This window comes from Panulirus ornatus, chromosome 3 (assembly GCF_036320965.1).
Source record: "Panulirus ornatus isolate Po-2019 chromosome 3, ASM3632096v1, whole genome shotgun sequence".
In the NCBI taxonomy this organism is placed as follows: Eukaryota; Metazoa; Arthropoda; class Malacostraca; order Decapoda; family Palinuridae; genus Panulirus; species Panulirus ornatus.
In genome coordinates, this window is record NC_092226.1 from 54296435 (window position 1) to 54323107 (window position 26673).

Consider the following 26673-nt stretch of genomic DNA (forward strand, 5'->3'; position numbering starts at 1 on the left):
GTATAAAAGACTGTGTATTTCAATTTAATGGAGATCATTATGCTCAAAAATTTGTTATGGCAATAGGTAACCCTCTTTCACCTGTACTAAGTAATCTTTATATGGATTTTTTTTAAGCAAAATTACTAAAGGATATCTTACCTTCTAATGCAATTTGGTTTAGGTATGTAGATGATGTTCTTTGTGTTTGTCCAACAAATGAAAATATACAAATATTTCTCCCCTTACTTAACAATTTAGTACCTTCCATCAAATTTACTGTAGAAAATGAAAATAATGGTATGTTACCATTTTTAGATTGCATGATCCATAGACAAGGAAACAAGTTTAAGTTTAGCATATACAGAAAACCCACCAATGTATGCTCATATATCCATTATTACTCATCTCAACATGACAGAGTTAAATTATCATCATTTCAATCTATGTTCCTTAGGGCATTACGAATTTGCAGTCCAGAGTTTATTGATGATGAGTTTGAGAAGATATATTCTATTGGATCTAAGTTAAAGTACCCTAGATCTTTCAATGATAAATCCCTTAAGTTAGCAAATAAATCATTTTATAGAGTAGAGCCCAAACCTCCCATTGACACCAAGAATGTTTTAGTTCTCCCTTTTAATAATAATTTCACTTTGCTTCCCATGTTGCTTAAATCCTTTAATGTAAATGTTGCCTTTAGCAACAATAATACTATAAAGAATATCTTAATCAGGAATTCACCAGAAAATTCTCTTGGATGCATCTATAAAGTGCCTTGTGGAAACTGTGATGAATTTTATGTTGGTCAGACTGGTAAGGATCTTTCTGTTAGACTTAAGCAACATACATATAGTATAAGAACGGGACAAGAATCAAATGCCTTGTTTAATCATGTTAAAAACTATGATCATTGTATTGACTGGAGTAACGCCATCTCACTTGTTAACTCTAACTCTATTACCGAGAGAAATATAATTGAATCTTCTATTATTAGAAACACAAAGAATTATAATCTTAATATTAGTGATGGTCTATACAAATTAGATAACTTTATCGTTGATAAAATTTGTAAAATGATAAGTTTATGAACGCTCGTTGTATGTTTTGGTCAATCACATGTTTACCAAGTGGCGTCCTAGCTTCGTCTCTTCGATGTATATCAACTGACTGTTGTATTTCTCTCTTGTGTCTCATAGGAATATATATATATATATATATATATATATATATATATATATATATATATATATATATATATATATATATATATATATTCTATTATACTTTGCCGCTGTCCCCCGCGTTAGCGAGGTAATGCAAGGAAATAGACGAAAAATTAGCTCAACCCACCCACATACACATACACATACACATGCATATACATACAGGCCCACACACTCACATACACATACCTATACATTTCAACATATACATATATATATATACATGCATAGACATATACATATATACACATGTACATAATTCATACTTGCTGCCTTTATTCATTCTTGTCGCCACCCCGCCACACATGAAATGACATCCACTTCCCCCCACATGCGCGCGAGGTAGCGCTAGGAAAATACAACAAAGGCCACATTCGTTCACACTCAGTCTCTAGCTGTCATGTATAATGCACCGACACCACAGCTCCCTTTCCACATTCAGTCCCCACAAAACTTTCCATGGTTTACCCCAGACACTTCACATGCCCTGGTTCAATCCATTGACAACACGTCGACCCCGATATACCACATCGTTCCAGTCTCTATTCCTTGCATGTCTTTAATCCTCCTGCATATTCAGGCCCCGATCGCTCAAAATCTTTTTCACTCCATCTTTCCACCTCCAATTTGGTCTCCCATTTCTCGTTCCCTCCACCTCTGACACATATATCCTCTTTGTCAATCTTTCCTGACTCATCCTCTACATGTGACCAAACCATTTCAAAACACCCTCTTCTGCTTTCTCAACGACACTCGTTTATATTACCAAACATCTCTCTTGCCCTTTCATTATTTACTAGATCAAACCACCTCACACCACGTATTGTCCTCAAACATCTCATTTCCAACAATTCCACCCTCCTCCGCACAACTCTATCTATAGCCCACGCCTAGCAACCATATAACATTGTTGGAACCACTATTCCTTCAAAATACCCATTTTTGCTCTCCGAGACAATGTTCTCGCCTTCCACACGTTTTTCAACGCTACCAGAACTTTCGCCCCCTCCCCCACCCTATGACTAACTTCCGCTTCCATATTTCCATCCGCTGCCAAATCCACTCCCAGATATCTAAAACACTTCACTTCCTCCAGTTCTTCTCCATTCAAACTTACCTCCCAATTGACTTGTCCCTCAACCCTACTGTACCTAATAACCTTGCTCTTATTCACATTTACCCTCATCTTTCTTCTTTCACACTCTTTACGAACTCAGTCACCAGCTTCAGCAGCTTCTCACCCGAATCAGCCACCAGCGCTGTATCATCAGCGAAGAACAACTGACTCACTTCCCAAGCTCTCTCATCCACAATAGACTGCATACTTGCCCCTCTTTCCAAAACTCTTGTATTCACCTCCCTAACAACTCTAAGCATAAACAAATTAAACAACCATGGAGACATCACACACCCCTGCCGCAAACCAACATTCACTGAGAACCAATCACTTTCCTCTTTTCCAACTCGTACACATGCCTTACCTCCTCGATAAAAACTTTTCATTGCTTCTAACAACTTGCCTCCCACACCATATATTCTTAATACCTTCCACAGAGCATCTCAATCAACTCTATCATATGCCTTCTCCAGATACATAAACGCTACATACAAATCCATTTGCTTTTCTAAGTATTTCTCACATACATTCTTCAAAGCAAACACCTGATCCACACACACACACACACACACACACACACACACACACACATATATATATATATATATATATATATATATATATATATATATATATATATATATATATATATATATGAATGATAATTGTAACTCGAGCGTCCTCAGGGGGGCTGTCATCAGCAGCTATGCTTTGAAAGGACGTAAGAGAGAAATTTATGTGATATTGTTCATGAAACTTATTTTGATTGCTGTAAAGAAGTGGAACATTACGAATGGTGTTTGTAAGTTTGAGTTAAGAAAATTGTCGAGAGGTACATAACTAATTGCGGTTATAAGATGGAAATTTGGAAAAATTGTATTTAAAAGCGTTGCGAATTGTGACTAATTTGGAGCTTTGAAAAATATTGAGAGGAGCACTGCGAATTGCGAGGAAGAATATCTTAGGGAGCGCTTTGGATTGTGATCATCGGTTGGAGTTCGGAGAAATGTTCAGTACCAGGGCAGCATGGCTTGGTGAGGGGAAAGAGGAAAGATTAAAATTTAGAGAAACTCGTAAAGTCTTCCAGTTGCACGAACTCGTAAGGAAGTGAGGATGGAATGTTGTACGTTTTTGCAAGTGTGGAGGTAGCGGGAGTGGCTAGAGCCGAGATGTACCCTGCAACGATGAACTAAGAGGAGGAGGAGGAGCAGAGGTGGAAAAACACGATGGCCAATGGCCTGTGAGCCGGTGATGTGGATTTATTTCATTACTCAATCATTACCTGGTGTTATTGCCCAGGAACTTTTCGAAGGTTCCTGCAGCCCTTCAGAAGCAGGGAAGTGTAGATTACTTTGGAGTGAGACGTCCTTTGACGAGACTGCACTCCCAGTGATACAGTCTCGCAGTGTAACCTCGAGCAGGCGGAGTCGGGTAACATGGAGATATAGTGAGAATTAAGAACCATGGATGGTGTATAGACAGAGTAGGTGCTAAGGTAAATGATGGTGTGTCAGAGTAGTTTGTTTGTATGAGGCGGATTGATGTGTGTTTACCTTGGTGGAGACTACACATCACGTGATTGAGCACATGTTGTGAAAGGATTAATGCCTGTAGATGAATCGTGGACACTGCTGTAGTCTACATGAGCTTCTTGGATACCGTCGGAGTCTTCATGGGACTCCCTGACACATTGTCGCAGTCTTCATGGGACTCCCCGACATTGTCGCAGTCTCAATGGGACTTATTGTTTTACGGACGTAAATTTACGACTTCTTATTTATATCCATAATTACACATTCTTATTTTCACACGGTGCTGATAATTGGATCTGTTTCATCACAATTCTTTACTGAATTTAAATGACACGAATTCACAAACGTTTCCTCCCAAGAAAGAATTCAAATTTCAACATCATTATTCAGTGAAGGATGGGGTCATGGCTGGAAGTTAAGTACCCAGAAAAAGAAGAAGAAAGATGCTTAACAGATTTTACCTACCAGCAAAAGCCATTCCAGTGTTGTTGAAGACCTTCAAAGCCACTGATTTATTGCTCCTTGTCGGACACATTCATCCTACACTGCAGTGGGTAGAATTATTAGCCCGGGTTCTCCTGTTCATCAGGCGCGTCTGCAGTAATATTTTGTCCTGAGCCAGACTCGCGTGTAAACAGTAATTATCCGCTCATGGTTTTTTGGCCGGAATCGTCGGCGAGAGGAGGTGACCCAGGCTGACCCCTGACCGGCCCGGGGGCCAACCATTTTGTGTGCTGGTGATGCATGATGCCTTGCCTCCCCTCCTCCCACATCTAACCTGTTGTTAGCGGTTATGGTGTCACTGCCAGAGTGGTGGTGAGTGTGCTGAGTTGATGGTGGTAATGTTTCAGTAATTGTGTCTGATGGTGATGCTGTGATGGTTGTGATGATGGTGGTACGAACGAGCACAAAGGAATACAGACAGCTGCAGATGACTGTGTCCTGTCGAGGTTGTTTGTGTTAGTGGTAGAGACCAGGAACATAGTTATTAATGTGGTAAGAGTAGGAAAGATACAGTTGACTTGTAGAGAAATCTTTGTGAACTTTATATTTTACCAAATAGACGCAACTTGTATCAGTCATGGACTTGTCACATCTTTTCCTAACCGTATTTGTAGTATTGCTTTCAACTATCCTTACTAGTGTGGTTGTGATTGTGGTGATGTGTGAGTAATTGTGACAGTAATGTTTTTGATGGTGTAGTGATGGTGATGTTTTAGTGATTGTGAGGTAGTAGTGATGATGATGATGATGATGATGATGATGATCATGGTGCCATTGTGGTGATAAGCTTCGTCGTTGTCGTCTTCATCGTTGTCGTCGTTCTCCTCCTCCTCCTCCTCTTCCTCCTCCTCCTCCTCCCACCACCTCCCCCCAAGGTCCTCTCGCCGTAGCCTCCAGAGGTGAGGTGAGGTTACAGGGGCTAAACGGTGTTACTCCACTTAATAGGTTCTTATATCCTGTATTTCTAACTACATTCCTGTCTGGCTGGCTGGTTGGCTGGTTGGCTTTTGTGCCTTTTTTTTTGAACTTGCGTGCTTGTCTGGCTTTTGTGTGTGTGTGTGTGTGTGTGTGTGTGTGTGTGTGTGTGTGTTAGTGTGTGTGATCATCTTTGTTTGACATCCCATATGATTTTTGTGTGCACGGATGTGATTACCTGGTTCGTATGTGGTTTATACGTATCATATCCATACCTTTTTACGGGTGTAATGTAGTCAGTATGCGGGTATCATGATGTACTGAATCTATGGTTAATAAGCGTATTAGAGGGTATAATTGTCAACTACTTCTACGATCGTATATATTCCATTTATTCTGGTTAGGTCTGTTGTAAGGTGGAGCATCTTCCCGCTAACATGACGGTTCCCTGGGTGTTCCCTGGCCATACGTACTTACATGTTGGAGTCAGAGTATCGTGTCACACTCAGGCATTTCCTGCCACACTGGCTGTAGCAAGTCTCCCGTCGCCGTCAGTGTTGAGGGATCTTACAAAGGCTCCTTATCTATATGATTACGCAGGACTTATCATCATCTCGGCTTAGCATGATTCTTTTTTATACCACTTTCTTCAGTTTCTCCCGTTGTGTGGACTTGGAGGAAGGTCCTTTGTGTTGGGGAAAAGACTTGGATATGGGGGATATGGTTTAGACACCAAGATGGCCAGGAACACGAAGATGTATTGTCTGAGCCGGAACTTTTGTGGCCATGTAGACTGTAATTTGATTTACGAGGATGGGATCTTTGTGTGTGTGTGTGTGTGTGTGTGTGTGTGTGTGTGTGTGTGTGTGTGTGTGTGTGTGTGTGTGTGTGTGTACTGTAGGAGAAAACGCCCCTCATGTGGGTTTACCAGCCCCTCCCCGCCCATGTGCCCGCCCCACCCAGCATCACTGTGCCCTCCCTCGTTTCTCTGCTGTTATTTTGAAGAACAGCTTTAGTGGACTGACTGTCTTCGGTGAGACTCCACCTCCTGGTTATCCCAGGCGGTGCCCCGAGAGACTACCTCCCCATGACACATGGAGGGAAGGCAACATATCTGCAGTCCTACGACTCTTAACTAGACCCTACCCCACGCCTTTACACTCGCAGGACCCTCCACCGTCTGGTGTCGTATGTTCGCTAATGACCTCAATTGCTCACAATCTACCGCGTCCACGTATTGTGGTGTCGGTGGGTGCCATTAGTGTGTGTGTTTGTGTGTTGATTTGTTTGTATAGTGTTGTGTAAAATACTCAAATGATTATCACATACACAGCAAAACACACACACACACACACACACACACACACACATAAACAGGGAAACTAACAAACACAAAGACACATAAAGATCCTATAACATACATTATATACACACACACAAACAAGTAAAGATATGGAATTTTAAAGACATGCCAAGGTACAGTTAATGCATCATACTTGCGCACTGGCATACGAGGAAACAAACATGTGGACTGCATAGGAAAACTTAGAGTTGTATGACGGTAGACAATGGTCAAGAGATGCGGCCCCACAAGTGTAAAAATCGGTCATTATGCAGTACAGATAAGTAATCATACACGCTCACACACACACAAACACACCTGGCTTGGGCTGGGGTATGTAAGTGTTTGCACACATAAGAGTAAACACATATTACTTACGTGTAAAGTAAAAAGGCGAGGCAGCCACACGAGTATAAAACTTTCCACCCGTATTACACAAATAGTAATCACTTGTAGTAATCACACACACACACACACACACACACAGACACACACACACACACACAGACACAGACACAGACAGACAGACAGACACACACACACACACACACACACACACACACACACACACACTAACAGTTCCACCTGCCAGTTATCCTGCCCGCCCAGTGCAACCGACCTGCTGTTTTTTCTTTTTCTTTTGAATCTTTCTTCCACACGTGTGAGATATTCCTGCTGTGGAGTTACCAATGCCAGACGTTACATCAGCTGATGGTGGCCACGAACACCGACCGTACGTGACCTCCGCTTGGCTGCTCCTGCCTGACGCGGCCTGCGTCGCTCGGCTCACCCTACCAGCTTAACTGCCCCCCTAATCGCCTCGGCCAACATACACCTCCATCTCTCTTGCGTTTTCCATTCTCACCGGAGAACTACGGTCGCTTAATGCCCTTAGTGGTAGGAAAGAGGTGCTGTTTCTACGTTACCATAAATCAATGTAATTTGACGATAATCATGTACATTTACATAGCATCATGTATGGTATTCAGGGTGTCTTAAAGAATGTGCAGTGAGCTTCATTTGGTGTATGACTTCATGTACAGTGTAAGGTGCCGTGTGCCTCGCATTGATGACCTGCGGTATTGATTTCAGAGAAGTCGGCATCGTGAGGTGTCCGCCTTTGTCCTGTGACTTGTGCCAGCGGTCAGGACCAAATCTCGTGGCTCCAATGTATTTTCTTTGACTCCTCAAGTGCGACGGTATAACCCTAGAGCACACAAAACGACCCCTAAACACGACGATATGACCCCTGAGAACGATGGTATGGCTCTTGAACATGTCACGACTCTTAAACACGACGGTATGACTCTTGCACGTGGCGGTACGATCCTTGTAGATCCTCTATCAAGGGATCAACAGTCAAACCGTCGTGCTCAAGGGGTTAATAACAATTGGAGGCCGTTTCAGTGAAGTCTGTGATAAGCAGTGTAACGTTGTTACTCTTGGTCGTGTTTGGAAGCTCTTAAGGTGGTATATCGTTCTAGCAGGTGGAACTGGTGCACAGAACAGATGTCATGGTATGAACACAGCAATCCCGTAGCATGGTGGACTACTATGAACTGGTGTTGTGTGTGTACACAACAGCTCCGTGGGGTCAAGTTTTAATAGGTTTTTTGTAAACACAGCACCACAAAGGGTTGAGCAGGTGTCATGTGAACACAGCGGCTATCTGGCGCCAGATGAACAGGTGTCATGGTGTGTGGTGTCAGGGACATCCGTGTTGGGACAAAGGTTATGGATGGCCAACAAAGGTCACGTGCAGTGAGCGTTTAGGATGAACACAGTTGTAGTGGTCGTGGAGGTGTGGTGGTCGTAAGGGTATGGTGGTCGTGAGGGTATGGTGACTGTTTACTTACAATGCCCCTGTACGCACGGTTGCACACGACCCTGCCTGTGGAGCTAGCTACCAAGTGTGTGGCCGGAGATGTGAGCATGTTTATGCATGGGTGTACTTGTTACCCTCTGGCTGCCAGGTGGGAGGAGGAGGGTGATGGGCAGGAGTAAGGTGAGGGGCAAGAGCAGGGTTGAGGAGCAAGGGAAAGGTGAGCTGCAGGAAGAGGATAAAGAATAGGGGGGTGGGGTGAGGGGTAGGAGGAGGAAGAGTAGTAGGAGGGAGGTAAGGCAAGGAGGAGGGTGAGGAGAAGCAGGAGGGTAAGGGACAGGAAGGAGGAGGGAAGAAGAAGAGGAGGAGGAGGAGGAGGGGGAGGAGGAGGAGGAAGAGGAGGAGGAGGAAGAGGAGGAGGAGGAGGAGGAGGAGGAGGAGGAGGAAGAGGAGGAGGAGGAGGGACAAGAAGAATGAAGGATGAGGTGGGTTAGAAGGGGGGACAGAGGTGAAGGATCAGAGGCAGAAGTGAAGGATCAGGGGCAGGAGTGAAGGATCAGGGGCAGGAGTGAAGGATCAGGGGCAGGAGTGAAGGATCAGGGGCAGGAGCACATTAGGAGGGTTAGGAGGAGATATTGGGGATGGGGAAGAAAAAGAAGGGTTGCAACAGTAGACCTGGAAGGGCAAGGGAAGAGGGGAGGAATAAGAGAAGAGATGGAGAGCAGTAATTGGATGGAAAGGCGAGGGAAGGACAGTAACAGAGACTTTAGAGGCATGAGTAGAGGGGTCGGCGAAGGAGCTTAGGGAAGGTGGAGGAAGGGGGGGAGAAGGTGTTGGGGCTCAAGGTGGAAGTGGGAAACGGGGAAAGGCGTAGGAGAGGGAGGGCGATGGAGAGAGAAAGGGAGGGGAAAGGTGTGAAGGGTGGGGGAGGATACGTACAGGCCGCTCATCTCAGACCATGACCTAATTTCACTTTCAGTTCACGGTAGTAGATCTCATTTTTTTCTTTTTCAATGATTCACTAAAAACAAGATGTCTGCTTGTTTGTATTTACACACACACACACACACACACACACACACACACACACACACCGGTACACATACACGCACTCGCGCCAACACACAGCTATGAATATGCATTGACACAGGTTATTGCTTTGGTGGAGCATATAGTGTTGGAGCCGACCACACACACACACACACACACACACACACACACACACACACACACACACACACACACACACACACATGACCTCTCTACCTTCCTGTACCTCACCAGACACCACACTGACCCACCCTCCTCACCTTATATGTGACTATAGTAAGGCAACACTACAGCCATCAGGCTGGGAGCAGCAGACTTGGCAGTGTTACCTGTGGTGGTGGTGGCGTGTCTTGCTGTCTTGCTTCTCAGACTTACAGTACATGAGGCCTTCTTCCTCGTTCCCGGGACCTCCAGTTCGTACAATAAGGCTTCTCCAATGTCGGTACAGGAACCTCCAGTTCGTACAATAAGGCTTCTCCAGTGTCGGTACCGGGAATCCAGTACTGTACTATAAGGCTTCTCCAGTGTCGGTACCGGGAATCCAGTACTGTACAATAAGGCTTCTCCAGTGTCGGTACCGGGAATCCAGTACTGTACAATAAGGCTTCTCCAGTGTCGGTACAAGGACCTCCAGTACTGTACTATAAGACTTCTCCAGTGTCGGTACCGGGAATCCAGTACTGTACCATAAGGCTTCTCCTGTGTCGATGCGAGGTTCATCGCCACTGTGGAGTCTTTACATTGTATTGGGAAGCGAATCATATAGTCATTTATACACAAACTGTGTTTGTGTATTGACTAAGTTTCTCCTGTAGCTTTATTGTATGTATTTTCGCTGTATGCCACATACTTCGATTAAATTTTTGCTCAGTAAACTAATACTACTAATAATAAGAAAGATAGTGATAATAGTAATAATGATAATCATAATAATGATAATAATAATAATAATGATAATGGTAATGATAATGATAATGATAATGATAATAATAATAATAATGATAATGGTAATGATAATGATAATGATAATAATAATAATAATAATAATGATAATGATAATGATAATGATAATAATAATAATAATGATAATGGTAATGATAATGATAATGATAATAATAATAATAATGATAATGGTAATGATAATGATAATGATAATGATAATAATAATAATAATGATAATGGTAATGATAATGATAATGATAATAATAATAATAATGATAATGGTAATGATAATGATAATGATAATAATAATAATAATGATAATGGTAATGATAATGATAATGATAATAATAATAATAATGATAATGGTAATGATAATGATAATGATAATAATAATGATAATGATAATGATAATAATAATAATGATAATGATAATAATGATGGTGATAATAATGATAATAGTGATAATGATAAGTAATAATAATGATGATGATGATGATGATAATGATATCAATAATAGTAATGATGATGAAAGTAATAATGATAATAATGATAATAATAATGATGATAATAATAATAATAATAATAATAATGATAATGATAATAATAATAACACTAATAATGATAATAATAATCATAATAATAATAATAATGATAATAATAATAATAATAATAATAATAATAATAATAATAATAATAATAATGATAATGATGATGATAATAATAATAATGATAATAATAATAATAATGATAATAATGATAATAATGATAATAATGATAATAATAATAGTAATGATAATAATGATAATAATAATAATAATAATAATAATAATGATAATATACATATATACACATGTACATAATTCATACTGTCTGCCTTTATTTATTCCCATCGCCACCTTGCAACACATGGAATAATAACCCCCTCCCCCCTCATGTGTGCGAAGTATCGCTAAGAAAAGACAACAAAGGCCCCATTCGTTCAAACTCAGTCTCTAGCTGTCATGTAATAATGCACTGAAACCACAGCTCCCTTTCCACATCCAGGCCCCACAAAACTTTCCATGGTTTACCCCAGACGCTTCACATGCCCTGGTTCAATCCGTTGACAGCACGTCGACCCCGGTATACCATATCGTTCCAATTCACTCTATTTCTTGCACGCCTTTCACCCTCCTGCATGTTCAGGCCCCGATCACTCAAAATCTTTTTCACTCCATCTTTCCACCTCCAATTTGGTCTCCCATTTCTCCTCGTTCCCTCCACCTCTGACACATATATCCTCTTGGTCAATCTTTCCTCACTCATTCTCTCCATGTGACCAAACCATTTCAAAACACCCTCTTCTGCTCTCTCAACCACACTCTTTTTATTTCCACACATCTCTCTTACCCTTACATTACTTACTCGATCAAACCACCTCACACCACATATTGTCCTTAAACATCTCATTTCCAGCACATCCACCCTCCTGCGCACAACTCTATCCATAGCCCACACCTCGCAACCATACAACATTGTTGGAACCACTATTCCTTCAAGCATACCCATTTTTGCTTTCCGAGATAATGTTCTCGACTTCCAAACATTCTTCAAGGCTCCCAGAATTTTGGCCCCCTCCCCCACTCTATGATTCACTTCCGCTTCCATGGTACCATCCTCTGCTAGATCCACTTCCAGACATCTAAAACACTTTACTTCCTCCAGTTTTTCTCCATTCAAACTTACCTCCCAATTGACTTGGCCCTCAACCCTACTGTACCTAATAACCTTGCTCTTATCCTCATTTACTCTTCACTTTCTTCTTTCACACACTTTACCAAACTCAGTCACCAGTTTCTGCAGTTTTTCACATGAATCAGCCACCAGCGCTATATCATCAGCGGACAACAACTGACTCACTTCCCAAGCTCTCTCATCCACAACAGACTGCATATTTGCCCCTCTTTCCAAAACTCTTGCATTCACCTCCCTTACAACCCCATCCATAAACAAATTAAACAACCATGGAGACATCACACACCCCTGCCGCAAACCTACATTCACTGAGAACCAATCACTTTCCTCTCTTCCTACACGTACACATGCCTTACATCCTCGATAAAAACTTTTCACTGCTTTTAACAACTTGCCTCCCACACCATATATTCTTAATACCTTCCACAGAGCATCTCTATCAACTCTATCATATGCCTTCTCCAAATCCATAAATGCTACATACAAATCCATTTGCTTTTCTAAGTATTTCTCACATACATATATTTTTTTAATTTTCCAAAAGAAGGAACAGAGAAGGGGGCCAGCTGAGGATATTCCCTCAAAGGTCCAGTCCTCTGTTCTTAACGCATCCTTGCTAACGCGGGAAATGGCGAATAGTATGAAAGAAAAGATATATATACATATATATATATATATATATATATATATATATATATATATATATATATATATATATACATATATATATATATATATATATCCCTGGAATAGGGAAGAAAGAATACTTCCCACGTATTCCCTGCGTGTCGTGGAAGGCGACTAAAAGGGGAGGGAGCGGGGGTGCTGGAAATCCTCCCCTCCCGTTTTCAATTTTCCAAAAGAAACAGAGGAGGCCAAGTGAGCATATTTCCTCTAAGGGCCAGTTCCCTGTTCTTCGTGCTATCCCGCTAACATGGGAATTGGCGAATATGTATGAAAGAAATATATATATATATATATATATATATATATATATATATATATATATATATATATATATATATATATATATATATATATATATATATATATATATATATATATATATATATATATATATATATATATATATATATATATATATATATGTATATATATATATATATATATATATATATATATATATATATATATATATATATATATATATATATATATATATATATATATATATTCTTTTACCCCTATCCCCAGGGATAATATATATATATATATATATATATATATATATATATATATATATATATATATATATATATATATATATATATATATATATATATATATATATATATACACATACACACACACATACATACGCACATATACACACACACACACATACATATATATACATATGAAAAATGTAAGAAACAATTTAGAAAACTGAAACTTCTAGCTTGAAATGAATTGAAAAAATGGATGTCACATAATGGTTCAACCTCTGGCTATGGAAAAAGGAAATGTATAATTTATTTACACAAACGTCAATAGTAGTTCTCATCAATTTGACCACTGTATCAATATATATATATATATATATATATATATATATATATATATATATATATATATATATTTTTTTTTTTTTTTTGCTTTGTCGCTGTCTCCCGCATTTGCGAGGTAGCGCAAGGAAACAGACGAAAAGAAATGGCCCAACCCACCCCCATACACATGTATATACATACGTCCACACAGGCAAATATACATACCTACACAGCTTTCCATGGTTTACCCCAGACGCTTCACATGCCTTGATTCAATCCACTGACAGCACGTCAACCCCGGTATACCACATCGCTCCAATTCACTCTATTCCTTGCCCTCCTTTCACCCTCCTGCATGTTCAGGCACCGATCACACAAAATCTTTTTCACTCCATCTTTCCACCTCCAATTTGTCTCCCTCTTCTCGTCGTTCCCTCCACCTCCGACACATATATTCTCTTGGTCAATCTTTCCTCACTCATTCTCTCCATGTGCCCGAACCATTTCAAAACACCCTCTTCTGCTCTCTCAACCACGCTCTTTTTATTTCCACACATCTCTCTTACCCTTACGTTACTTACTCGATCAAACCACCTCACACCACACATTGTCCTTAAACATCTCATTTCCAGCACATCCATCCTCCTGCGCACAACTCTATCCATAGCCCACGCCTCGCAACCATACAACATTGTTTGAACCACTATTCCTTCAAACATACCCATTTTTGCTTTCCGAGATAATGTTCTCGACTTCCACACATTCTTCAAGGCTCCCAGAATTTTCGCCCCCTCCCCCACCCTATGATCCACTTCCGCTTCCATGGTTCCATCCGCTGCCAGATCCACTCCCAGATATCTAAAACACTTTACTTCCTCCAGTTTTTCTCCATTCAAACTCACCTCCCAATTGACTTGACCCTCAACCTTACTGTACCTAATAAACTTGCTCTTATTCACATTTACTCTTAACTTTCTTCTTTCACACACTTTACCAAACTCAGTCACCAGCTTCTGCAGTTTCTCACATGAATCAGCCACCAGCGCTGTATCATCAGCGAACAACAACTGACTCACTTCCCAAGCTCTCTCATCCCCAACAGACTTCATACTTGCCCCTCTTTCCAAAACTCTTGCATTCACCTCCCTAACAACCCCATCCATAAACAAATTAAACAACCATGGAGACATCACACACACCTGCCGCAAACCTACATTCACTGAGAACCAATCACTTTCCTCTCTTCCTACACGTACACATGCCTTACATCCTCGATAAAAACTTTTCACTGCTTCTAACAACTTTCCTCCCACACCATATATTCTTAATACCTTCCACAGAGCATCTCTATCAACTCTATCATATGCCTTCTCCAGATCCATAAATGCTACATACAAATCCATTTGCTTTTCTAAGTATTTCTCACATACATTCTTCAAAGCAAACACCTGATCCACACATCCTCTACCACTTCTGAAACCACACTGCTCTTCCCCAATCTGATGCTCTGTACATGCCTTCACCCTCTCAATCAATATCCTCCCATATAATTTACCAGGAATACTCAACAAACTTATACCTCTGTAATTTGAGCACTCACTCTTATCCCCTTTGCCTTTGTACAATGGCACTATGCACGCATTCCGCCATCCTCAGGCACATCACCATGAGTCATACATACATTAAATAACCTTACCAACCAGTCAACAATACCGTCACCCCCTTTTTTAATAAATTCCACTGCAGTACCATCCAAACCTGCTGCCTTGCCGGCTTTCATCTTCCGCAAAGCTTTTACTACCTCTTCTCTGTTTACCAAATCATTTTCCCCAACCCTCTCACTTTGCACACCACCTCGACCAAAACACCCTATATCTGCCACTCTATCATCAAACACATTCAACAAACCTTCAAAATACTCACTCCATCTCCTTCTCACATCACCACTACTTGTTATCACCTCCCCATATATATATATATATATATATATATATATATATATATATATATATATATATATATATATACATGTATATAGATATATATGTATATGTTTATATATATATATATATATATATATATATATATATATATATATATATATATATATATATATATATATATATATATATATATATATATATATATATATATACATATATTTATATATATATATATATATATGTATATATATATATATATATATATATATGTATATATATATATATATATATATATATATATATATATATATATATATATATATATATATATATATGTATATATATATATATATATATATATATATATATATATATATATATATATATATATATATATATATATATACATATATATATATATATATATATATATATATATATATATATATATATATATATATATATATATATATATATAAACATACATATATATATATATATATATATATATATATATATATATATATATATATATATATATATATATATATATATATATATATATATACATATATATATATATATATATATATATATATATATATATATATATATATATATATATATATATATATATATATATATATATTGTATATATATATATTTTTTTTTTTTGCTTTGTCGCTGTCTCCCGCGTTTGCGAGGTAGCGCAAGGAAACAGACGAAAGAAATGGCCCAACCCACCCCCATACACATGTATATACATACGTCCACACACGCAAATATACATACCTACACAGCTTTCCATGGTTTACCCCAGACGCTTCACATGCCTTGATTCAATCCACTGACAGCACGTCAACCCCGGTATACCACATCGCTCCAATTCACTCTATTCTTTGCCCACCTTACACCCTCCTGCATGTTCAGGCCCCGATCACACAAAATCTTTTTCACTCCATCTTTCCACCTCCAATTTGGTCTCCCTCTTCTCCTCGTTCCCTCCACCTCCAACACATGTATCCTCTTGGTCAATCTTTCCTCACTCATTCTCTCCATGTGACCAAACCATTTCAAAACACCCTCTTCTGCTCTCTCAGCCACGCTTTTTTTATTTCCACACATCTCTCTTACCCTTACGTTACTTACTCGATCAAACCACCTCACACCACACATTGTCCTCAAACATCTCATTTCCAGCACATCCATCCTCCTGCGCACAACTCTATCCATAGTCCACGCCTCGCAACCATACAACATTGTTGGAACCACTATTCCTTCAAACATACCCATTTTTGCTTTCCGAGATAATGTTCTCGACTTCCACACATTCTTCAAGGCTCCCAGAATTTTCGCCCCCTCCCCCACCCTATGATCCACTTCCGCTTCCATGGTTCCATCCGCTGCCAGATCGACTCCCAGATATCTAAAACACTTCACTTCCTCCAGTTTTTCTCCATTCAAACTCACCTCCCAATTGAATTGACCCTCAACCCTACTGTACCTAATAACCTTGCCCTTATTTACATTTACTCTTAACTTTCTTCTTTCACATACTTTACCAAACTCAATCACCAGCTTCTGCAGTTTCTCACATGAATCAGCCACCAGCGCTGTATCATCAGCGAACAACAACTGACTCACTTCCCAAGCTCTCTCATCCCCAACAGGCTTCATACTTGCCCCTCTTTCCAAAACTCTTGCATTCACCTCCCTAACAACCCCATCCATAAACAAATTAAACAACCATGGAGACATCACACACCCCTGCCGCAAACCTACATTCACTGAGAACCAATCACTTTCCTCTCTTCCTACACGTACACATGCCTTACATCCTCGATAAAAACTTTTCACTGCTTCTAACAACTTTCCTCCCACACCATATATTCCTAATACCTTCCACAGAGCATCTCTATCTACTCTATCATATGCCTTCTCCAGATCCGTAAATGCTACATACAAATCCATTTGCTTCTCTAAGTATTTCTCATATACATTCTTCAAAGCAAACACCTGATCCACACATCCTCTACCACTTCTGAAACCAGACTGCTCCTCCCCAATCTGATGCTCTGTACATGCCTTCACCCTCTCAATCAATACCCTCCCATATAATTTGCCAGGAATACTCAACAATCTTATACCTCTGTAATTTGAGCACTCACTCTTATCCCCTTTGCCTTTGTACAATGGCACTATGCATGCATTCCGCCAATCCTCAGGCATCTCACCATGAGTCATACATACATTAAATATCCTTACGAACCAGTCAACAATACATTCACCCCCTTTTTTAATAAATTCCAATGCAATACCATCCAAATCTGCTGCCTTGCCGGCTTTCATCTTCCGCAAAGCTTTTACTGCCTCTTCTCTATTTACCAAATCATTTTCCCTAACCCTCGCACTTTGCACACCACCTCGACCAAAACACCCTATATCTGTCACTCTATCATCAAACACATTCAACAAACCTTCAAAATACTCACTCCATCTCCTTCTCACATCACCACTACTTGTTATCACCTCCCCATTTGCGCCCTTCACTGAAGCTCCCATTTGCTCCCTTGTCTTACGCACTTTATTTACCTCCTTCCAGAACATCTTTTTATTCTCCCTAAAATTTAATGATACTCTCTTACCCCAACTCTCATTTGCCCTTTTTTTCACCTCTTGCACCTTTCTCTTGACCTCCTGTCTCTTTCTTTTATACGTCTCCCACTCAATTTCATTTTTTCCCCTGTAAAAATCGTCCAAATGCCTCTCTCTTCTCTTTCACTAATACTCTTACTTCTTCATCCCACCACTCACTACCCTTTCTAATCAAGGGTATATATATATATATATATATATATATATATATATATATATATATATATATATATATATATATATATATATATATATATATATATATATATATATATATTTATATGTATTATATGTATATGTATATGTATATATATATATATATATATATATATATATATATATATATATATATATATATATATATATATATATATATATATATATTTTTTTTTTTATGCTATTCGCCATTTCCCGCGATAGCGAGGTAGCGTTAAGAACAGAGGACTGGGCCTTTGAGGGAATATCCTCACCTGACCCCCTTCTCTCTTCCTTCTTTTGGAAAAAAAAAAAAAAGGAAAACGAGAGGGGAGGATTTCCAGCCCCCCGCTCCCTTCCCTTTTAGTCGCCTTCTACGACACGCAGGGAATACGTGGGAAGTATTCTTTCTCCCCTATCCCAGGGATAATATATATATATATATATATATATATATATATATATATATATATATATATATATATATATATATATATATATATATATTCGTATACGTATATATATATATATATATATATATATATATATATATATATATATATATATATATATATATATATATATATATATATATATATATATATATATATATATATGTATACGTATACATATATATATATATATATATATATATATATATATATATATATATATATATATATATATATGTATACAAATACATATATATATATATTTATAAATATATATAAATATATATATATATATATATATATATATATATATATATATATATATATATATACATATATATATATATATATATATATATATATATATATATATATATATATATATATATTTTTTTTTTTTCTCATACTATTCACCATTTCCCGCATTAGTAAGGTAGCGTTAAGAAGAGAGGACTGGGCCTTAGAGGGAATATCCTCACCTGGCCCCCTTCTCTGTTCCTTCTTTTGGAAAATTGAAAAAAAAAAAAATGAAATGGGAGGATTTCCAGCCCCCCGCTCCCTTCCCTTTTAGTCGCCTTCTACGACACGCAGGGAATACGTGGGCACATGGAGAGAATGAGTGAGGAAAGATTGACCAAGAGGATATATGTGTCGGAGGTGGAGGGAACGAGGAGAAGAGGGAGACCAAATTGGAGGTGGAAAGATGGAGTGAAAAAGATTTTGTGTGATCGGGGCCTGAACATGCAGGAGGGTGAAAGGAGGGCAAGGAATAGAGTGAATTGGAGCGATGTGGTATACAGGGGTTGACGTGCTGTCAGTGGATTGAATCAAGGCATGTGAAGCGTCTGGGGTAAGCCATGGAAGGCTGTGTAGGTATGTATATTTGCGTGTGTGGACGTATGTACATGTGTATGGGGGGGGGGGGTTGGGCCATTTCTTTCGTTTGTTTCCTTGCGCTACCTCGCAAACGCGGGAGACAGCGACAAAGTATGAAAAAAAAAAAAAAAATATATATATATATATATATATATATATATATATATATATATATATATATATATATATATATATCCTGGGAGCCTTGAAGAATGTGTGGAAGTCGAGAACATTATCTCGGAAAGCAAAAATGGGTATGTTTGAAGGAATATTGGTTCCAACAATATTGTATGGTTGCGAGGCGTGGGCTATGGATAGAGTTGTGCGCAGGAGGGTGGATGTGCTGGAAATGAGATGTTTGAGGACAATGTGTGGTGTGAGGTGGTTTGATCGAGTAAGTAATGTAAGGGTAAGAGAGATGTGTGGAAATAAAAAGAGTGTGACTGAGAGAGCAGAAGAGGGTGTTTTGAAATGGTTTGGGCACATGGAGAGAATGAGTGAGGAAAGATTGGCCAAGAGGATATATGTGTCGGAGGTGGAGGGAACGAGGAGAAGTGGGAGACCAAATTGGAGGTGGAAAGATGGAGTGAAAAAGATTTTGAGTGATCGGGTCCTGTGGATTGAATCAGGGCATATGAAGCGTCTGGGGTAAACCATGGAAAGTTGTGTGGGCCTGGATGTGGAAAGGGAGCTGTGGTTTCGGGCATTATTGCATGATAGCTAAAGACTGAGTGTGAACGAATGGGGCCTTTGTTGTCTTTTCCAAGTGCTACCTCGTACACATGAGGGGGGAGGGGGATGGTATTCCATGTGTGGCGAGGTGGCGATGGGAATGAATAAAGGCAGACAGTGTGAATTGTGTGCATGGGTATATATATGTATGTGTTTGTGTGTGTATATATATGTGTACATTGAGATGTATAGGTATGTATATTTGCGTGTGTGGACGTGTATGTATATACATTGTGTATGGGGGTGGGTTGGGCCATTTCTTTCGTCTGTTTCCTTGCGCTACCTCGCAAACGCGGGAGACAGCGACAAAGCAAAAAAAAAAAAAAAAAAAAAAAAAAAAAAAATATATATATATATATATATATATATATATATATATATATATATATATATATATATATATATATATATATCTTTTTTTTCTTTCAAACTGTTCGCCATTTCCCGCATTAGCGAGGTAGCGTTAAGAACAGAGGACTGGGCCTTTGAGGGAATACCCTCACCTGGCCCAATTCTCTGTTCCTTCTTTTGGAAAATTTAAAAAAAAAAAAAAAAAAAAAAAAAAAACGAGAGGGGAGGATTTCCAACCCCCCCTCTCCCTCCCCTTTTAGTCGCCTTTTACGACACGCAGGGAATACGTGGGATGTATTCTTTGTCCCCTATCCCCAGGGTATATATATATATATATATATATATATATATATATATATATATATATATATATATATATATATATATATATATGTATATCTATATATATATATATATGTATATATATATATATATATATATATATACAAATATATATATATATATATATATATATATATATATATATATATATATATATATATATATATATATATATATATATATATATATATATATATATATATATATATATATCAAACACATTCAACAAAGTTTCAAAATTCTCACTCCATCTTCTCATATCACCACTACTTGTTATCACTTCCCCATTAGCCCCTTTCACTGATTTTAATATTTGTTCCCTTGTCTTACGCACTTTTTTTACCTTCTTCCAAAACATCTTTTTATTTTCCATAGAATTTAATGATACTCGCCTCACCTCAATTCTCATTTGCCCTCTTTTTCGCTTCTGCACCTTTCTCTTGACCTCCTGCCTCTCTTTTATACATCTCGTAGTCATTTGCGCTATTCCCCTGCAAAAATCGCCTAAATGCCTCTCTCTTCTCTTTCACTAATAATCTTACTTCTTCATCCCACCACTCACTACACTTTCTAATCTGCCTATCTCCCACGCTTCCCATGCCAGAAGCATCTTTTGCACAAGCCATCACTGCTTCCCTAAATACATCCTATTCCTCCCCCACTCCCCTTACGTCCTATGTTCTACCTTTTTTCCATTCTGTACTCAGTCTCTCCTGGCACTTCCTCACAAAAGTCTCCTTCCCAATCAACACGTAATTCAATAACGCTCTCTGGCCATCTCTCCTTCTTACATACGTATACCTATGTATATATCTCTTTTTAAACCAGGTATTCCTAATCACTAGTCCTTTTTCGGCACATAAATCTACAAGCTCTTCACCATTTCCATTTACAACACAGAACACCCCATGACACCAATTATGCCCGCAACTGCCACATTACTCACCTTTGCATTCAAATCACCCATCACTATAACCCGGTCTCGTGCATCAAAACTACTAACACACTGACTCAGCTGCTCCCAAAACACTTGCCTCTCATGATCTTTCTTCTCATGCCCAGGTACATATGCACCAATAATCACCCATCTCTCTCCATCCACTTTCAGTTTCACTCATATCAGTTTACTTTCTTACACTCTGTCACATACTCCCACCGCTCCTGTTTCAGGAGTAGTGCTATTCTTTCCCTTGCTCTTGTCCTCTTACTAACCCCTGACTTTGCTCCCAAAACATTCCCAAACCACTCTACCCCTTTACCCTTGAGCTTCGTTTCACTCAGAGCCAAAACATCCAGGTTCCTTTCCTCAAATATACTACTTTCTCTCCTTTTTTCTCATCTTTGTTAAATCCACACACATTTAGACATCCCAATCTGAGCCTTCGAGGAGGATGAGCACTCCCCGCATGACTCCTTCTGTTTCCCCTTTTGGAAAGTTAAAATACAAGGAGGGGAGAGTTTCTAGCCCCCCGCTCTCGTCCCCTTTAGTCGCCTTCTACGACACGGGAGGAATGCGTGGGAAGTATTCTTTCTCACCTATCCCCATGGATAATAGAGTGTTTGATAATAGAGTGTTTGATATAGGGTGTTTTGGTCGAGGTGGTGTGCAAAGTGAGAGGGTTAGGGAGAATGATTTGGTAAACCGAGAAGACGTAGTAAAAGCTTTGCGGGAGATGAAAGCCGGCAAGGCAGCGGGTTTGGATGGTATTGCAGTGGAATCTATTGAAAAAGGGGGTGACTGTATTGTTGACTGGTTGGTAAGAATATTTAATGTATGTATGGCTCATGGTGAGATACCTGAGGACTGGCGGAATGCTTGCATAGTGCCATTGTACAAAGGTAAAGGGGACAAGAGTGAGTGCTCAAATTACAGAGGTGTAAGTTTGATGAGTATTCCTGTGAAATTGTATGGGAGGGTATTGATTGAGAGGGTGAAGGCATGTACAGATCATCAGACTGGGGAAGAGCAGTGTGATTTCAGAAGTGGTAGAGGTTGTATGGATCAGGTGTTTGCTTTGAAAAATGTATGTGAGAAATAATTAGAAAAGCAAATGGATTTGTATGTAGCATTCATGGATCTGGAGAAGGCATATGATAGAGTTGATAGAGATGCTCTGTGGAAGGTATTAAGAACATATGGTGTGGGGGGTAAGTTGTTAGAAGTAGTTAAAAATTTTTATCGAGGATGTAAGGCATGTGTACGTGTAGGAGGAGGGGAGAGGGATTGGTTTTCAGTGAATGTTAGTTTGCGGCAGGGGTGCGTGATGTCTCCATGGTTGTTTGATTTGTTTATGGATGGGGTTGCAAGAGTTTTGGAAAGAAGGGCAAGTGTGCGGTCTGTTGTATATGAGAGAGCTTGGGAAGTGAGTCAGTTGTTGTTCGTTGATGATACAACGCTGGTCGCTGATTCGGATTAAAAACTGCAGAAGCTAGCGATTGAATATGGTAAAGTGTGTGAATGAAGAAAGCTGAGAGTAAATGTGAATAAGAGCAAGGTTATTAGGTACAGTAGCGTTGAGGGACAAGTCAACTGGGAGGTAAGTTTGAATGGAGAAAAACTGGATGAAGTGAAGTGTTTTAGAAATCTGGGAGTGGATTTGGCAGCGGATGGAAACATGGAAGCGGAAGTGAATCATAGGGTGAGGGAGGGGGCGAAAGTTCTGGGAGCGTTGAAACATGTGTAGAAGTCGAGAACGTTATCTTGGAAAGCAAAAATGGGTATGTTTGAAGGAATAGTAGTTCCAACAATGTTATATGGTTGCAAGGCATGGGCTATAGACAGAGTTGTGCGGAGGAGGGTGGGTGTGCTGGAATGAAATGTTTGAGAACAATATGTGGTGTGAGGTGGTTTGATCGAGTAAGTAATGAAAGGGTAAGAGAGATGTGTGGTAATAAAAAGAGTGTGGTTGAGAAAGCAGAGGAGGGTGTTTTGAAATTGTTTGGTCACATGGAGAGAATGAGTGAAGAAAGATTGACCAAGAAGATATATGTGTCAGAGGTGGAGGGAACGGGGGGAAGTGGGAGACCAAATTGGAGGTGGAAAGTTGGAGTGAAAAAGATTTTAAGAGATCGGGAACTGAACATGCAGGAGGGTGAAAGGCATGCAAGGAATAGAGTGAATTGGAACGTTGTGGTGTACCGGGGTCGACGTGCTGTCAACGGATTGAACCAGGGCATGTGAAGCGCCTGGGGTAAACCATGGAAAGTTCTGTGGGGCCTGGATATGATAAGGGAGCTGTGGTGTTGGCGCATTATGCATGACAGTTAGAGATTGAGTGTGAACGAATGCGGTCTTTGTTGTCTTTTCCTATCGCTACCTCGCGCACATGCGAGGGGAGGGGGTTTTCTTCTCATGTGTGGCGAGGTGGCGACGGGAATGGACAAGGGCAGACACTATGAATTATGTACATGTGTATACATGTATTTGTCTCTGTATATATATATATATATATATATATATATATATATATATATATATATATATATATATATCTTTTTTCTTTCAAACTATTCGCCATTTCCCGCATTAGCGAGGTAGCGTTAAGAACAGAGGTCTGGGCCTTTGAGGGAATACCCTCACCTGGCCCAATTCTCTGTTCCTTCTTTTGGAAAATTAAAAAAAATGAGAGGGGAGGATTTCCAGCCCCCCGCTCCCTCCCCTTTTAGTCGCCTTCTACGACACGCAGGGAATACGTGGGAAGTATTCTTTCTCCCCTATCCCCAGGGAAATATATATATATATATTCGTTGAGATATATAGGTATGTATATGTGCGTGTGTGGACGTGTATGTATATACATGTGTATGTGGGTGGGTTGGGCCATTCTTTCGTCTGTTTCTTTGCGATATGTCGGTAACGCGGGAGACAGCGACAAAGTATAATAAAGGAAAGAAAAATATATATATATTTTTTTTCATACTCTTCGGCATTCCCCGAGTTAGCGAGGTATCGTTAAGAACAGAGGACTGGGCCTTTGAGGGAATATCCTCACATGGCCCCCTTCTCTGTTCCTTCTTTTGGGAAATTAAAAAAAAAAAAACGAGAGGGGAGGATTTCCAGCCCCCCGCTCCCTTCTCTTGTAGTCGCCTTCTAGGACACGCAGGGAATACGCGGGAAGTATTCTTTCTCCCCTATCCCAGGGATAAAAAACGAATATATATATATATATATATATATATATATATATATATATATATATATATATATATATATATATATATATATATATATATATATATATATTTCTTTTTTCTTTCTTTCAAACTATTTGCCATTTCCCGCGTTAGCGAGGTAGCGTTAAGAACAGAGGACTGGGCCATTGAGGGAATATCCTCACCTGGCCTGCTTCTCTGTTCCTTCTTTTGGAAAATTAAAAAAATTGAGAGGGGAGGATTTCCAGCCCCCCCGCTCCCTCCCCTTTTAGTCGCCTTCTACGACAAGCAGGGAATACGTGGGAAGGATTCTTTCTCCCCTATCCCCAGGGATATATATATATATATATATATATATATATATATATATATATATATATATATATATATATATATATATATATATATATATATATATATATATGTATTCTTTCTCCCCTATCCCAGGGATAAAAAACGATATATATATATATATATATATATATATATATATATATATATATATATATATATATATATATATATATATATATATATATATATTCCTATGAATCCACGGGGAAAATGAAACGCGAAAAGTTCCCAAGTGCACTTTCGTGTAATAATCACATCATCAGGGGAGACACAAGAGAGAAATAGAACAGTCAGATGATATACATCGAAGAGACGAAGCTAGGACGCCATTTGGTATACATGTTTACCAAATGGCGTCCTAGCTTCGTCTCTTCGATGTATATCATCTGACTGTTCTATTTCTCTCTTGTGTCTCTCCTGATGATGTGATTATTACGCGAAAGTGCACTTGGGAACTTTTCGTGTTTCATTTTCCGCGTGGACTCATAGGAATATCTTGATCACGCGCAAAATTGTGATGCTTTCCAATATATATATATATATATATATATATATATATATATATATATATATATATATATATATATATATATATATATATATGTATATATATATATATACACTGTAAACTTTAATACATACAAGCGTGTATTAAAGCACTAACTCTATCTCGTCTGACCTAAATTTATATGTTTAGCCAAGCAAAAAGGTGAAAATACGTGTACTCACAATGACTTCAACCTTCTTTTTTCCCCGTGCGAGTGTTGAATATGTGACAGTGTGTAAGTGAAGACCCTGATATCAATTTTGATTAAGAGTCGTCAGTGTTCATGTCCAGTAACAATGTCAACTGTGTATTTGTAAGTTCTTATGTTTCACAAACACAACTGGTGTAATGGGTACGGCTGTCTTCTGGCACACACACGCGCAAACACACACACACACACACA

General features: G+C 38.9%; 1 protein-coding gene across 2 annotated transcripts in view; it reads left to right on the top strand.

Moving 5' to 3' along the window:
* The window catches only part of LOC139762742 (uncharacterized), a 531126-nt gene that overhangs the window by 454856 nt on the left and 49597 nt on the right, over positions 1-26673 (top strand). The gene's annotated exons all lie outside the window — the stretch shown is intronic.